Consider the following 6,455-nt stretch of genomic DNA (forward strand, 5'->3'; position numbering starts at 1 on the left):
TAACTATTTTTTTCAGGGTCTCCATAGTTAGTATTTTATTAAGTATGGAGTTTGAGTGGACATAACTGGGATAGTTGTGCAGGTATTTCCTTCAGTACTGGTTTTTAATAACTCGAGCAGTGGAAAAATACAGGGGAAAATGAATCCGTTGATTTCATAGTGTCTTAACATGCGGTATCTACAGTTTGTGCAGGTTGTTAAAATAGGAAAATATTCAAATTATTCTTGGCTTGAGAGGCATCTTCATTTGAATTCTCATATGATTATGAAGTACTCAAACAGGAGACGCATGATTTAAAAAAAAAAATTCTTCCTATTTCAAGTAATAAAAATGACTTTGGAGGGAAACAAAGTATTTCTTACAAATTTTTTTTTTTTGCTTTTATTTTGCAATATCCGAATGAAGTTCTACTTAAATTGTGCTAGCTAAGCCTAAATGATTTCAAACAGGTCTAAATACAGTTTCACTGAATGTAAGTTATTCAAATGTAAATCCCTTTCTGTAGCTGAAAGATGGGAATGCTTATATCCTGTCATTTCTTATTAACTTCATTCCTTTGTTTTTAAAGACTCAAAAAGAACTGAGTGGGTAACTTATCTCTTCCAAGACTAGGCGAGAAGAATTTCAGCTTTGTTAATTAACTGCAGAAATGACTCCAGTTAACTTCTAAAGTTAAAAAGGTATGGCTAGCACCAATGCCTTAATCCATGCAGGTGTCCTAATGACTGCACAGCCACGTAGGGGGTTTAAAATAACAAGCCCATTAACTTCTCAGTCATTGTCTTGTGAATCCTCAACGAAACAGATGATGAATATTTGCATTGCAGAGGAGGGCACGTTAGCAGCGGCCTTCCTGACAGTTGATACAATTTCAATACAAAATTGAGCCTTTTGGAAGTGGCCTGTTCTAAATGAATCTAAATGAATGCATACCAATATTTGAAGTAATATCCTACAACTATGCTGAAGTGACGCGCCTCCATCCTGTGTTGTTGGATCCATGCCTTTTGCTCTCCAAGAAAATGACGCGAATGTAAATTTGGATTGAAATTGTATATACAAGTAATAGATTTAAGGTGTTTCCTTTCACTTTTTCATTGGAAAATGTGCAGATCAAGCTCTTAGTGTCTGTAACTTTGTGATATTGACAAATTTTATAAAAACAACGAACAACAACAAAACCCTAATAGTGTTGTATACAACTTTTTTTTTTCCCCCCCCAAAGTGTGAAGAAAAACAACGTGAAAGAGCGTAAGGCTGTAGATTTGCGTGTGAATTTCTCTTCCCTCTGGTGCACTGAGGTATTGGGGAAACCCAGCCCATGAAAGGCTGAAGTGGATCTTGGAATGTGAGCCAGCTTTCTTAAAGTTGAATATTGATTTATTTTTTTCATGTGACTGGGTATTTGTCAAAGAAAAGTATGACAGATGAATGATCAATAGGGCTGAAAGCAAAGAGGGGGAATACTTTACACCTGCTGTCTGTCCTGTTGGCCTCTACAGGGCTGGTTGTGTAGACAGTGTCACTTCATTCAGGTGTCCCTTATTTAGGTGGACAGAACCCCACCCAAGTCCATCCACAGCTGTGGCTGCCTTCCAGGAATGGCCCCGTTCACTTCCCCCAGGCTCGAATCTTCCTGCTCTCCCCTTGCAGACAGGTGGAAACCCCCAATACTTACATTACTGCTCTTTGCATGCTGAGCTGAGAACATGACCACAGCGTTGTAGAGTAAACCCCGCAGACTTTGCTGGCTCAGCAGCTCCTTTCTCTGTATGGCTTACAGGGGTTAATCACCTCCCAGTGACTGGCGCACCAATTGCAGCGCTGTGAATTTGTGATTGAACACACATGTTCAACCTCCTTTCTGGTGCTTTTTTAGGTCTGTTTAAGCCAACCTTCAATTTGTCTTCCTTAAGACTGGTTGTATTCTAGGACTAGTCTCTTGCCAAGTGTTTAGTGAGTCTTAGACCTTCCCTTGTCTAAAAATTCTCCCACTTATTAAAGAATTTTGTTTAGGCTTATCTTAATTTCTTCTGTTGAGAAATGACTGTACAAATATTGCAAAATGCTACCCTGCCTAAACACAGTAAGGTTTTTCTTTTGTCACGCTCAAAATACTGGATTCTGAAGCCTTTTCAGAGGGAAGGAAGGGAAGACGCAGGCTGGCTCTTGCTCCTGATGGAGACCAGGTAATGCTTTCCTGAATTGAGCAGCAGTAGCCTGCAGCAGTAAACTGCTGCTCCTGGAGTTTAACAGGGATGTGGGTTTCTGTGGGAGATAAAGCATTAGACAGAAAGGAAACCAGTTTGTGTTCAGAGCAGCCTTTGCTTCAGGCATTGCCACGCTACCGAGGTGACAAACTATGATCCCTCAGTTCCAGGCGGAGGAAGAGCCTAAGCGTTAGTGGATGTTCTTTTACTGACAAATCCCACAGCTAGGCTGGGCAATACCTGTCATTTTAAAAGCTTTCTTCTCTGCTGTTGCTTTTTTTTGGGGGGTAGGGGAGGAATGCAGTTCCCTTTGCAGCTTATGCTTGTATAAGCTTGTCTATGAAAATACACCATCCCCAAAACCTAACCCCATGATGGACTTAAAGCTTTTAGTTGTGTTGTAGAGCCTAACCAACAAGAAACTTCAGCGTGCAACTTAATGGCAACATCATAACGCTTTAAAGTACAGCTAATCATCTCCTTTGCCAGTCCCAAGCTAGTGCCTTGGATTGTACCTTCAAAGCTGATTAGTTGAGGTTTGTTTCTAGTAAAAAAAAGAAAACACAACCCCCAAAAAAACCACTGCACCTTCAACTATGTAAAAGCAAAGGAGAGCGATTTCACTCCTGTGAAACAAGGGCTGCAGTCAGCCAAGAGAAAGGGAATTTTTTATACAAAGTCATTGAATGCTTGTGGTCAAGTCATAAATCCAGACTTCACAGCTCTGACAGGCTTCATTCTGAGATGCTTACGGAGTGCACACTTGTGGGCATTGCCCAGTTACCTAGAAAAGGTGATTGTCACAAAAAAAAAAAAGTAAACTGTAACCAGCATGAGGACAAGTCACTTTGTTCATGAATTTTGCAGGAAGGTTGCAGTGCCGGACTCCATGAAACAATTAAAGTTCTGGTACTGGACAAAAATACCCAAAACCACTAGATTCCCCCAAGAGAAAGGGTGAGGAACACTTCGGTTTTGTTTTTTAAAGTTTTCAGGTAAACAACCCATTATTTTTGTTTGAATCAACCTTGGCATGTGTGGTCTCTCAAAAGCAAGCTTAAAATCATTCTGTAAACATTCACCTTTAACCATAAATTAGGATTTGCCAGTCACATTCACACTTACTTAATTAATTTGGTTTCCCTATATAAGTAAGCCTTCAAGGCCAGAGTTACGTTATTGCCAACGTTAAGTCAGAAAAGGAGTAAATAGCCACAGCTGCAATTGCACCCTTCCACAAGTGCCTGAAGGAGCAGCCAGAGGGATGGCCAGGGCAGGGTTTTCCATCCCCCCCCAAGCCTGCACTCAATCTGCAATCTCAAAATGGGAGCAGATCAGGGCTGCAAGGAGGACTCCAAGGCCACAGGACTTCACCACAAACACACTCTGAGTTTAATAAATGAGCTTCAGAGCCCCTTCAGCACAGAGTTGCTGAATTAGGGAGTTAGTTACACTTCATGAAAAACTACACAGCTTTGTTCTAAAAAAAAAAAAAAAAAAGGCCAACCCCAAAGTAGAGCCAGGAAGACCATTATATTCAACCTGCTAGGTCTTGATCAGTGTTCTGTACTATTCTACACAACAATGCATGTATTTCCTGGAGGAAATTAAACCACACAGATTTTTACTTTGGCGAAAACAATTTTCAAAGGGACTCAAACAAATAAGTAAGCTTTAACCATTCCTTGACCTTTCAACAAAGATGATAGTAAAATCAAACTGATTTTGCAGGAAGAAAAAGAAAAAACTTTAGAAAATAACTTGGAGTGAAACCAGATCAGAAGGGGAGTGTCCAACTGCTTTTACGTGCTGTGTCCAACACTGAAGGATAGAAAATTTAAACCTCAGCCAAGGAAAAGTAGATCTGGCTCAGTAAATAAGATACAAAATAGTAAAAGCACGTGGAAGAATAATTCTGTAGTCCTTAGCAGAAATTCAAGATGTTCAGATCAAGTAATAAAATGATACTTTTTTTTTTTAAATCAAGGTGGTTTAAAAATAGATTGCCTGCCATAATAAAGCATTTTTGGGAAGCAGTGTGTAAATGAGCTAGAAGTGTCAAAACAAATGACTAAAACCAGTTTAATGCGAAGGTCTAGCCTAGGAAAACAAATCCTATATTAAACTGGCAATGCATTTTGTTTCTGAATACTCCCTTCAAGTCCCTTATGGTGCTTAAAAAAAAAAAAAAATTAACACATTGTCAGTATCAATCTGCCTGTCATTGTAGTTAACAGTGAGTTCTGACTGATGCACGTTATAGGCATGAACACCTCCATAAAATTATTATATTAATTGCACTGAAGGTATCTGAAGTTAATCTAAGTTATTCTTTGTATGGGTCAACTTTTTGTAAAAGTGAAAGCTACAGTGTGCTTTAAAGCACTTTTTTTTAGGTTTTTGGCTTTAAATCACTGGTGACTTTGTATGTAGGATGCATGAGGTTAATTTAGCTCCACTAGACATCAAAATACAGGATTAAGTCTACACTACATGCTCCTGCCATAGGACAACAGTTTGGTATTCTTCACTATTGCTTCACGCCAAAACTCATCCTTTTTTACCCATCTTGCTCTTCAACCAATCCTAAAAGTAAAAATTGGAGCACTGGTCTTTTAAAACAATTAAAAAAAAAAAAAAAACAAACAAACCAGAAACGTCACGTAACTTCACTGTAATTAAGCTTCACTGCACTTCTTACAGCAAGAAAAAGGCTGCACTTGGGTCAGGCAGTCACGGCGTATGCAAAACCGCCTTCTCCAGTAGGAAGTTTCTACATAAAACAGATGAAAGCATCTGATAACGGGCAGCGCTACAGTGATGCCAGATGTAGCAATACTAACAGCTGTAACGGGTGACGAGCAGGGTAACTCACAGCAAGTGTCAAGAACCTCCAGCCATGATGTCGTACAGTAGAAGCTGTAATGCACAGTGCATGTGTTTTTATGTGGAAACCTGGGGGGAAAAAAAAAGAGTATTTATCCGTTTGTCCTGATGGCTGGGTAAGCCACCTTTTCCTGCTCTGCAGCCATACGCATCTTGGTGCTGTGATGAGGTGCAACAGCTGGTGCAAAAGCTAAAAGTAAAAGGCATACTGTAAATGAAGTGTGGTGTAAAACCTTTTACAGTGAGGTTTAGTTTAAAAAAAAAAAAAAAAAAATGCCCTAGAGAAACATCCAGATAAAGAACCGGTGCTTAAGTACTCCTGGCTCCTGTCCTGTGCGAGAAAGCTTTTCTTCATCCCTTGGTAGCCTCCATCTGAAACACGTATTTTTGTAGTTAGTCGCGCTAGCCAGCATGTCAGCAGGGTTACATGATCAGCAGGCACTTACCGTAGCACTAACGTGCAAACCAAAGCCTGGATGCTGCACCAAGGCTCAGCTTGCAAGGATGTGACCAAAGTAGAAACCCACGCTTTGCTGATCGACGGTCAGCAGCTGAACAGCCGCACGCCTAACTGGATTGTTCAGCCTGGACAAGATCCCGCAAGCGTAACCTGACTTCTGCAGAGAAGTGGCTTAGTTCTGCGGCAAAACTATTCTATTCCAGGCTTGGAGATGCAAGGAAGAGAATTCAAGCCACCTTCTAGGACACGTGAGTTACACATGATTCAGCAGAGGGTTTTTGCTTGGTTGCTCCCTTTACGTCAATATAAATCCCTTTCAGTCAAATAGTAACAAAAAGGAAGCAGTCCCTGGAATTTCAGAGTTGACCATCTGACAGAACGTACATACAGAAATCCGTTACTGTGTACTTATCACAGGTGGAATCTGCAGACGTACAGATTTAAGCCATATAGCTGCAGTCATGAACTTAACAGTGTCACCGCTATGAATTTAGCAGAACGGCCAGTTCTACACTGTACTCGTGTATAGATCTCATCCTGTTAGCACCCTGAGACATACTGCTTTTACTGTACCTTACACAATTTCCTAATAATACTTCTCCTTTATTTACATTACGTAAAGGTTTATTCTCTTAAATACAGCTTACCTGAGTAAGTCTTCGGACTTGAAAGGAAAAATAGCAGCACGAGGGCAAGGAACAGTATTAATAGCGGTGGACGTTTCATATCCAAGACTTCTTCCCCTTACTTTGCATTCCGTCGTTATTCCAGCACTGCTTAACAGCTTCTACATAAAGTCCGACAGCACATTTGGTATTGTACATGCTTTATTAAAATGGTACTCGTATTTACAATATCTGCAGAAACAATCCCTCCCAAGTCTTGCATTCAGACAGAC

Source organism: Egretta garzetta, unplaced genomic scaffold, assembly GCF_000687185.1.
Source record: "Egretta garzetta isolate BGI_Z169 unplaced genomic scaffold, ASM68718v1 scaffold542, whole genome shotgun sequence".
Lineage (NCBI taxonomy): Eukaryota > Metazoa > Chordata > Aves > Pelecaniformes > Ardeidae > Egretta > Egretta garzetta.